Raw genomic sequence first — 11,782 nt, 5'->3', positions numbered from 1 at the left:
GGTCCCCACACTCCCAAGCCCCCACCGTTGCGCACAGATTCACCGGGAAATACTCGGTCGCGGCTCTGTCGCTGGGTCCTCTCTGCAGGGGGTGGAGGAAGTAACCAGGGTGCGCACAGCGAGTAGGGATGGGTATCGTTCACCTTTTAATCGATATGATACCTTTTTCGATACCTGGGAATCGATACGATACCTTTTTCGATCCCATTTTCGATACTTTTTATTTATTATTATTATTATTATTTGCCTTTTTCTATGGGCTATTTTATAGACGTTGGATCATCCCTCAACCTTAATTAGAATCGCCCCAAAAAATTGTGTGTCTGTAACTCCACGTTCAGCAGTTGTTCAATTGTCTAAAAAACATAATACAAAAATCAATAACGCATGTACCTTGCCCAACATCAACTTTATCACCTTCAGATGTGTCTCTACTTCTCATAATCCCCAAATGTTTAAAATATTTTCCCAAATTTTGGCCTGTAGGTGGCTGTCCTGTGATGCGATTTACATCACAAATGGGCGTCAACAAGCAGCGCACTCCCAGTCCCAACTGCCTGCAAGCAGAGATGGAGTGAGGGGGAGGGGGGCAGTTCCAGAGAGAGCAACATCACAGTCTGTCTGCTTCACACCAAGGGGCTGTAGGCTAGTTATCATAATAATAAACATTATAGGCTATTCTCGGCTATTTTCACAGTAACGAGTGTAACCTACTAAAGCAGTCATTAAACTTTCAGTAGCCCAACTGTTACAGATGCGACCGGCAAGGGGTGCATTCAAAAGTATCAAAACAAGGTATCGTTCGTTTTTACGTGAACCGATACTCGATAGTATCGTTTCAGTGAATCGATACCATTAAAAGTATCGCCGACGATACCCAACCCTAACAGCGAGGAAGCTGGATTCCATCTTGGAGAACTCCTCCCACCCCCTCCATCTAGAGATCACCAGTTACTGGAGTAAGAGAGGAAACGACCGCTTTACCTACCCAGGACGGAGATGTGAGAGATTAGGAAAATCTTTTGTACCGGCTGCCCTTAAGCTGTACAACGAGACACATAACGGACGCTTGAAAAGGTCTCCCTTCCTAACTTAGACTGACGGAACCATTGCTGTATTGACATTGACCTCTAAGGAACTATTGCTGTATTGACTTTGACCTAAAAGGACCGTCCAGGAAGAGTGCTCATGTGCGTCTTGCGGTGACACGCTTCCTAGTTTCTTCTTTTTTCGCACTGATTTTTGACATTGCACTATTAGTTTGTGTTGGTAGTTTCTGAGTATTTTTGCTTTGTTTAACACTTTATGTATATATACTTATATATTATTCGCCCCCTCTATTGATGCACCTTCTCTTTATTGGTACTGTACTGCTCTTTTTTTGTTCTTTTGTTTCTTTCCCTCTTATCTATTTTTTTCTTACGTCTCTGTAACTTTGTAAATAACTGTATACTGCTGTGCTACTACTGGACAACTGAATTTCCCCCTTGGGATAATAAAGGTATCTATCTACCTTTGACACAGTGTCATGTTACCCTCTCAATACACAGTTGGAGGGGGTACAGCATTGTGTAAACAGAGCTATGTCGCATTGTGACATTTTATACATATACAGGGTACAAATAGCAGCATTATTTTCCTCAAAATGCATTTAAAGGTATCAGCTCTGTTTCATACTGTGTACAGTAGGTCTAGATGTCAATCCATGGTTTGTAGTCCTTAGCGTGGTTGTGTTTCTAGCCTTCTTCTACTCACCAGTTAAGAGTGGGGTGGCTCAGAGTAGATGACATAGTACAGCAACTTGCAATGGGCCTGGTGTACAAGATACACTACACCACTAAGATAGCCATGTACCTGACTTAATACTGGTCTACAAGATACACTACACCACTAAGATACCCATGTACCTGACTAAATACTGGTCTACAAGATACACTACACCACTAAGATACCCATGTACCTGACTAAATACTGGTCTACAAGATACACTACACCACTAAGATACCCATGTACCTGACTAAATACTGGTCTACAAGATACACTATACCACTAAGATACCCACCCACTGAGCAATAGTCGTGTTTTACACGACTAGTTTTTTTTTAACCTTAATTTCACCCGGCTAGATTCCGGTTATATTCACACCGAAAATATACTTTGCAATTTATTCCATGATTCGATAACAATTTATTAAAAAAAACAACACTAAGGTGCTTAACTGATCTCCTAATATTGGACTAACATAATTATAATATCCGTTGATCATTATTAAGTATAGTTTAGATCTAGCCGTGATTTAGCCAACTAATTATAGTCGCCGTATCAACGTTTATATTTACACCGAATTTAGACAATTAGATTTAATCCATATTTCAATAAACATTTCTTTAAAAAAACAACTCCACGTTGCAGAACTGATCTCGAAATATTGGTGTAAAATTATTTTAATAGCCATTCATCACTATAAGGTATACGTCTGGACGGTCTGGGTGTAGTCGTTTTAAATACAGCTTTTCAACGACTATCTTTAGACCATGTACAAGTTATCCTTGGTAGGCTACTAAGGCGCGGTAAGCCGGTAGAGTGTTACCGTGATTGTGTGTAGTCACTCACTGTAAAGTGGAAACGTCCAGACGCTACTGCAGCTACTCTGAATTACATTTCTGACAGCAACACACACAGTCAAACACAGCCGCGGCGCCGCCCCCGCCACATACGTATTGATTAAACAAAATAATTGTAATCTAATCGCTATAGCCTTATTAGGCGCCCAATACATGTAGTTTCCTCAACAATGCGCACTACCCTAAAATGAACACAGGTGGGCAATGTCACCTTTTAATACGGCCAGAAAGTCTATACTATCATATCAGCATTGATGGCCGAGTGGATAGCGTCGCGGGAGATCCCTGGATCGAATCTCACCGTCGCCCTACTTTTCACTACTTTCGACGGCCGCTAACGGCGAAATGTAGACTTTTTGTATCCGACTAATAGTGGTCTATGTAGCAACCCGTGTAAATATAGCCGACTAAACAACTAGTCAAAAATATCAAATCTATACCTTTACAACACTGATTTTCAACGCGTGGTGTAGAAGATTAAAACACGACTATTAGGCAACTTTTACACCTCAAAATGCTCAGTGGGCATGTACCTGACTAAATACTGGTGTACAAGGTACACTACACCACTAAGATACCCATGTACCTGACTAAATACTGGTCTACAAGATACACTACACCACTAAGATACCCATGTACCTGACTAAATACTGGTGTACAATATACACTACACCACTAAGATACCCATGTACCTGACTAAATATTGGTGTACATGATACACTACACCACTAAGATACCCATGTACCTGACTAAATACTGGTGTACAAGATACACTACACCACTAAGATACCCATGTACCTGACTAAATACTGGTGTACAAGATACACTACTACACCACTAAGATACCCATGTACCTGACTAAATACTGGTCTACAAGATACACTACACCACTAAGATACCCATGTACCTGACTAAATACTGGTGTACAAGATACACTACACCACTAAGATACCCATGTACTTGGCAAAATACTTTGTAAACGTTAAGGACGTCCACAATTACAACACCAGAGGCAGCGCCACAGTTCACGTTCAACCCAAAGTCACCTCAAACAAAGGGTCAAACTCGTTCTTCTGCTATACCACCAAAATGTGGAACGCCCTACCGAAGGCCTTAAAGGAGTGTGGTTCCCTAGCATAGCATCCTTTAAAATGTACTGACTATATCTACTGCATAGTACTGTGTTCTATCCGTCTGTCATTCAATGTTATATGAGATACTTAAATGGTTTCCAGTGGAAATAAGCTTAGTCTTTTCTAGGATCTCCTTTTAGTAGACCTTGTACCAGTGAACTGTACCGTCATGAAACTGTACCTTTTCCTATGCAAACTGACAATAAAGTCTTCAATCAATCAATCAATCAATCAATCAATCAATCAATCAATCAATCAATCAATGCCCAAGATGTACCAAGACATCAACTCTGTGTAAACAGAGTCATGTGATCACAACATTCAGACATGGAATGTGAAAATGAAGCGGATTCTGAAAACATCCCACATTATTATTTATCTGCAACAACAATGTTATCCTGCTCATCACTGTCATAGCCCCGCACGCACGCACGCACGCACGCACGCAGCACGCACGCACGCACGCACGCACGCACGCACGCACGCACGCACGCACGCACGCACGCACGCACGCACGCACGCACGCACGCACGCACGCACACACACACACACACACACACACACACACACACACACACACACACACACACACACACACACACACACACACACACACACACACACACACACATACACACACACACACCACATAAAAATATCTATATTTTCCATTACACAAAAGTACCCCTATCGGTAAGAAACAAATTGACCCTTTTAACTGTGATTATAATACAATATAAAGTATTAATGTATTACTGTGATAATTATAATACACTATAATGGATTATAACTGTGATTATAATACACTATAATAGATTATAATAGTGGTTATAACACAATAAAATCTATTATCATGTATTACAACTATATCCTAAATGAAAAGTCAGTGAGTGATCAGTCATTATGAAGTGTTTGGCCCTGTTTGGCCTAGCTCACCTGCTCTAGACCGGATACTTTTTAGTACCACGTTTAGTACCACTTTCACACCACTCTACCCAGGTCCTTGTAGTGGAAAACCTGGCACAAGTGGGTGGTGTGGTGTGGTGTGGTGTGGTGTGGTGTGGTGTGGTGTGGTGTTGGGTCTGTGGAAAAGGGGCTAAAAAAGTGAACTGAGCCCAAAGGAGCTCAATGTAAACAAAACTTTAAATCCTATCAGTAGACTTTGGATCTGATCTGATCTGAACTGAACTGGGCTTTTACACTGACAACTGATAAGAAACTATTCAATCAATCAATGCAGAGAGCCAGCATAAAGCCAACAACAACACAAAGGGAAAAGTCTATCTCTGCTTCATAGCATCAGGCTCCGTCCAAACATTTGAGACAGCTATCGTGTCCGTATCGTGTCCGTATCGTGTCCGTATGGTCTGAGAATGAGGGGAGGGCGGGTGGGTCCAATTCATTCTCAATTAGCCAGTAGCTATGCCCCTCCCCTAAAAGCTTTTGTCCAATGCTAGCTTAGCAACCGGCAGCTTGCCAAGGCTGTTGATTGATTGATTGATTGATTGATTGATTGATTGATTGATTGATTGATTGAAGACTTTATTAGAAGTTTGCATAGGAAAAGGTACAGTTTCATGACGGTACAGTTCACTGGTACAAGGTCTACTAAAAGGAGATCCATGAAAAGACTACGCTTATTTCCACAGGAAACCATTAAAGTATCTCATATAACATTGAATGACAGACGAATAGAACACAGTACTATGCAGTAGATATGTAAAGAAAAAAAAAGAAAGAACAAAAAAAAAAGAAAACAGTAGCCTAAGTCTAAACAAACAGAAAGTATATACAAAGAAGGGGCAGGGGAGGGTAGGCTTGGGCTAGGTTGCCAGGAAGTTATTCTAAGCTAGCATTGGACAAAAGGTTTTTGGGAGGGGCATAGCTACGGGCTAATTGAGGTCACGAGTTTTTTCTTTTTTTTGTCTCTTGCAAATCTCTTGGCCAAAAGACAGCCTTCGGTTGAACAAGAGACACGGCAACGACATGAAACCACGTGATTTACATAGAGAATGTATTGGACCCACTCCCCTCACCCCCCCATTCTCAAACGATACAGAGAAGATGTCTCACGCATAATGTGTGATTGCGGCCTTAGAATGAGTTCTCATTAACACTATGTCACTGACGCAGGGACGTGCTGGCCATTGGGAAAAGCGGGACAACTCCCGAACGGCCGGTTCATTCCCGGCCGGTCCAGGCCGGCCATTAGGAAAAAATAAATACAAACAAAATGTCGGCTTTCGTTCCATTTTGGGGGCTGGGCGGCCAACAAAGTAAATCGTCACTTGTCGGGCAGAAACCTCGTATCTCCAAGTTTCAAATTTGTAAATTGTTTCGCAAAGCAAAGCCCTGCTTCATCATACAAGGCCGTCGCACAAAAGTAGTGAAGATCGGCTGTTTTCATTAGTTTAAATCATTTTTAAAATGATAAATACAAAACAAACGGTTTTGGACATGCAAGGTTTCCACCCGACAACGACGAAATATAACTCATGTACAGTAATTGGCCCACTGGCTTGTCACTTGTCATGATCTGAAATGGCAAATCTTTGAGTAGCAGCAGCAGCGCTATAGAGAGAGATCTCTCCATAGTGCGCAATGAGGGCCTCTACAACTCTTTTTCCTGGGCTGAATCAGGGGCCCAGCACGTCCCTGCACTGATCCACTGCGCTGCAGCATGACGGTCGTTGATAACACGACCGTTGTCGTCATGGATGGGGACTCACCTCGGTTTGCGCACGCGACTTCAAAAGCGTCTACAAACTACACAAACCTTCACATTTCACAAACAAAGTGCTTTAGAAAGTCACAACTCATTGCAAATCTTGGCCGGCGTTGTATAATTACCCGAGACCTCCGTGTTATTTAATAAGGAGCATTTTTATCCGATATCTTTCTGTTTTGGATTTCCACCCACATCTCAGTGTTCAATAGATGGCGTTGGTGCGCATGGGGAAGACCAGGAAATCCATGGGGAAAACAGAAAGATATACCAGGATAAAAATGCTCCTTATTAAATAACACGGAGGTCCCGGGTAATTATACAACACCGGCCAAGATGTACAATGAGTTGTGACTTCAGAAAGCACTGTGTTTGTGAAATGTGAATGTTTGTGTAGTTTGTAGACGCTTTTGAAGTCGCGTCCGCAAACCGAGGTGAATCCTGATCCATGACAAACACCAAACACACTTTCTCTGCTCACCAAAACAAAGAGTGTTTTATGAGATAAACTTTATCTCATAATCTGTTTTTATCTGATAAAGTGTGTTTGTTGTTTTTACTACAGCAGAGAGGCTGAGCTGCAGCGCAGAGGGTCATCAGTGACATAGTGACATCATAGTGACATAGTGACATCATAGTGACATAGTGACTTTGTATTTACCTACAGTATGTTTTTATTTTATTAAAATACATTTTTTTCCCCTGACTATATCTACTGCATAGTAGGCTACTGTGTTCTATTCGTCTGTCATTCAATGTTTTATGAGATACTTCAATGGTTTAATGGAAATAAGCTTAGTCTTTTCTAGGATCTCCTTTTAGTAGACCTTGTACCAGTGAACTGTACCGTCATGAAACTGTACCTTTTCCTATGCAAACTTCTAATAAAGTCTTCAATCAATCAATCAATCAATCAATCAATCAATCAATCAATCAAAAACTGTATGTTTTTATTTTATTAATATAAAAATGTTTTCCCCTTTTTTCCCTGACTATATCTACTGCATAGTACTGTGTTCTATTCGTCTGTCATTCAATGTTATATGAGATACTTTAATGGTTTCCTGTGGAAATAAATAAGCTTAGTCTTTTTAGGATCTCCTTTTAGTTGACCTTGTACCAGTGAACTGTACCTTCATGAAACTGTACCTTTTCCTATGCAAACTTCTTCTAATAACGTCGTCAATCAATCAATCAAAGAAGCTAGGAAATACTTTAAAGTTGAACTCACCACAATGAATGGAAGAATGAATCCACGGAATGAATGAATCCACGCTCCACGAGGGAACCGTTAATTCCACAAGGATCCACGCAGATCCACGTGGTGATTTAAACAGGATGAAAACAAGACAAGTCACCTCCAACTCCCTATGCCAACTCCTCACATAGAGTTATAATATTAATAGAGAGGACACATATATCCCCGCCCGTCCACTTGCATTGAGTTGCTCACCCAGCGCATGAGGCGTTTTCACCCCTCCATCCGGGTAGTAAAACGTGACGTAGTGGGTCTACTGTGACGCATTTTGCGTCATCGAATTTGTTCATGGACGCGCTTGGGCACAAAGTCATGAACGAGCACTGCCACTGTGAACGCGCTGGGGCTCAAGTCATGAACGAGCGCCGCGAGTACGAGCTCTGTTTGTTTAGACGGTTGAGAAACGCTCTCTAGTGGGGAAGAAAGGGAAACGCCGCCCAGTACAGCTCCTCTCCCCGGTTGAGAAGCACTCTGCTCGGATTCGATCTTACGATACGTCCCGCTGGACTGAGGCATCGCCTGGAAGTGTAACTCCACGTTGAATTAATTAACCATTGTGTATTTCATGGTTTAACCTAGGGGGTCCGCGGGGACACTGCAGGGGGTCCGCGAAATTGTTGAAAAAAAAAAAAACGTTATATATATTTTTTTTTATTTAAAAAAAGAAAGAAAAATAATAATTTGTCTTTAAATATAACAAAAAGACATGATTCTGTCTCTTTTGAATAGCTTGTATACATGATTATTGTGCAATTGACAGATTGTTAGTGATAGATTGATAGTATTGACATTGGTTCTCAGTTATTAAGGTATGTTTATAAATGGAAGTGGTACAGCCATGCACTTGTACATGCATGTTGGATGGAGCAGGGACCCCCAAGGTAGGGGGTCCCTGCTCCATCTCCCCATCAGTTTGGGGGTCCCTGGCCTGAAAACGTTGAAGACCACTGTAAACAAACAAACAGAATGCATTTCAAATAGATCAGTGGTTCTCAAAGTGGATTCCAGGGACTCTGTGGGGTCTATACAAGTGTATACTGACAGTGTACAAATGGAACCAACATTTGGTTAATTTGGTTCCATTTGTATGCTGTAAAGAGTTAAGGGGAGACCTTGAAAATGTGAAAGTTTGAGAAACACTGGAATAGATTACCAAAGTGGAATCCATATTAATAACCAAGTCCATTGCTTGAAGTTTCTGAGGTAAATTAGTTAATGTATACCTCTATGAAATTAACTGTTATGGTTTATACACACAGTACAGTGTATTAGTATGTATTCAAATAATGTGATGGAATATGATCAAAAAGATGATCTGGCTGGCTGGGAATTGGCTGGGAATGTATATTCTGTTGTTTCAGAAATGTATTTTCAACATGGTATGAACAATGTATAATTATAATAAAGCTCTATATTCTGATAGCAATCATTACCATAAGAGTATGTGTACAGCAACAGGTGTCTGTATCTCCAGCTGTATAAACTGAAAATGATTTTAGGTGGGTTGACAATTGTATCACTGTACACTGATTGAGTGTACAGTGAGTGCTCCAGTTCCAATGTTGCATGCTCACTTGTTTATCAACTATCATGACATAAGTTCTTGCTTTGGATAGAAGTGGTATTTTGGACTCTCCCATTATTTACAACAGGGGTCTTCAACAGGGGGTCCGGGACCCCTAGGGGGTCCTCAGAGTTACTATAGGGGGTCCTCCAAATCTTTGTGTGATAGAAACTTTTTTCTATTCCACTTGAACCCTAGTGTCCTTATTCTGAGAACTTTAGCCAAAAATAGCCGATCTGCAAGCTCACTGTGAGCTTGTAGATCTGCTATTTTTGGCAAAGGGCTTTGGTGTAGAGGGGAAAAAGAGCAGACTAATTACAGAGTGAAAGTGAAGCTTATTAAGTATTGACGGTTCAAGTGGTTAAATATCTGAAAACACAAATTGACATGAATCCAAAATACACTGATGATTGTGCGGTCAGGCGATTAAACTATATGGAATCTATGAAAAGGTTGTGGGGGTCCCTGCTTCATCTCCATCTCATCTGGGTCCGTTGCCTGAAAACGTTGAAGACCCCTGATTTACAATATGAACCTGTGTTGTCATTCAGTGTGGTAATCTTAGCATTTTGCATGGATTCCTTGGGTGAAACGAGTCATAGTTAAAGTTACTGGTCTGTTCTAGACAAGCCTAGAGTTGTGTTCTGTTCCAGAAACAAGTTTAAATATAATTCATATAGTAGCTACAGTCTGAAATAGAGTATTTTTATTAGATGACAGTGTCTTGACATATAGAGACATTCTTTGAAATCCACATTAGATATTATATATATATACTCTATGCATTAGATGCACTTTGTCCAAAATGAATACATTTAATTACGCATTTGTAAGTGTCACAGACAGAGTGATGGAGACAGGCCATGAGACAGACCCACTTATAACTATGAGACAGACAGGCCTACTCAGAAATGGCTTTCGCCTACTTGTGGGTTATCAAACCATGTATGTATCGCATTTAAATTCCATTTTGATAGTAAATCTTCATTAACATTTCACGTAAAGCTTCTATTTAAAAAAAAGATCGGACTTTTCAGAACCCAATGCAAAGTCAATGGCAGACAGCCTCTGTCAAGATGACAAAACGCGAAAATCGTAATAACTAATACTAATGAGTAAACCAACAGTTTTATAAGAACAATATTGTTGTAACTAAGAGATTCGGGAAGGTATCTATATTTAATAAACACAGAATAAGAAGTAATAAGAAGAAGTCGCTATGGTTATTTCCTGGTTTAATGCGGTCTGCGGTGCGGTGCTCTCCGCTCCGGAGAGGAACAGAGGATTCAGCTGTCTGGAGTGGAGGGGGTGGAGCCAAAATGCGCGTTCATGAGATTAGACCCAACTGCAGTACCTCAAAACGGCCAACATGTCCTTTTGGTTTCAGGGCGCCCCCAGGGTTCTGGGGGCTTGAAGTGGATGCCTGGGGTCACTTAATATTCCCCATTCATTTTCGCCATAGACTTTTACAAAAATATTTATAACAATTATGTTAAGCCTCGAACCGAGCCATCCAGGATGGAGGTGAATCATGATCATATAACCTTTGATCCTATGTGAAAACATATTTTAATATTACATTATTTGATATACTACATTTAATAAACCCTTTGTTTAACGATTTTCAAAATGTTCTTTTCATAGAAAAAAAGGTTGTATGGTCATGATTCACCTCCATCCTGGATGGCTCGGTTCGAGTCTTAACATAATTGTTATAAATATTTTTGTAAAAGTCTATGGCGAAAATGAATGGGGAATATTAAGTGACCCCAGAAAACCACGCCCACTGCGATGCTCTATCCTGCTGTTAAGTATGACATCATTTTGTAGGCAGAGGAGAATTTCTGCCCCCAGTTTCCGTGAATCTTTTTACTATTTTTACTATTTACACATTTTCTTCTCTTTGTTGTTGAAAGGAAAGTGTTAGAATTATACTTTAGTCGTTATTTTTTAGTCGTTGTTTTTTTAAATAGCGAGGGATAGAAAATGCTCTGGGGGCAGATTCTCCTCTGCCTACAAAATGATGTCACGGCTTAAAAGCCCAATAGTAGTAGTAACTCTACGTGACGTCATTCCATTCATAAACGTAACGCCCCGTTGGAGGAGCTGACGTTGCCAGATCGGTGGGCAGAAACAAGCAAAGCAGGGTCTGTTTTGAATGAAATGGTGGTGGAAACTGGAAATCAGGCGAATATAAACCTGGTTTAAACATGATGAGATACACAACACACGGACGAGAGCAGATCTACAAGCTCACATGGGGGCTGGTAGGATCGTTTTCAAAACGAATTTTGCTATTAATGAAGTCTTTATGAAGAACACAATTCTTGTGTGAGGGTCCCTGGCTATTTTTGAAAAGTCATGAAAATGTGTGAAAATCTTTGAATATATGTATTATTTTAAGAGAACGTTTGTAACTCAAATTTTGCTTCTGTGGGGGTCCCTGGAACTAAATATTTTTAGATGGGGGTCCGTGGC

Source organism: Nannobrachium achirus (genome assembly GCF_963921795.1).
Source record: "Nannobrachium achirus genome assembly, chromosome: 19".
In the NCBI taxonomy this organism is placed as follows: domain Eukaryota; kingdom Metazoa; phylum Chordata; class Actinopteri; order Myctophiformes; family Myctophidae; genus Nannobrachium; species Nannobrachium achirus.
The sequence above is the reverse complement of the archived record's forward strand: the minus strand, read 5'-3'. Positions refer to the sequence as shown.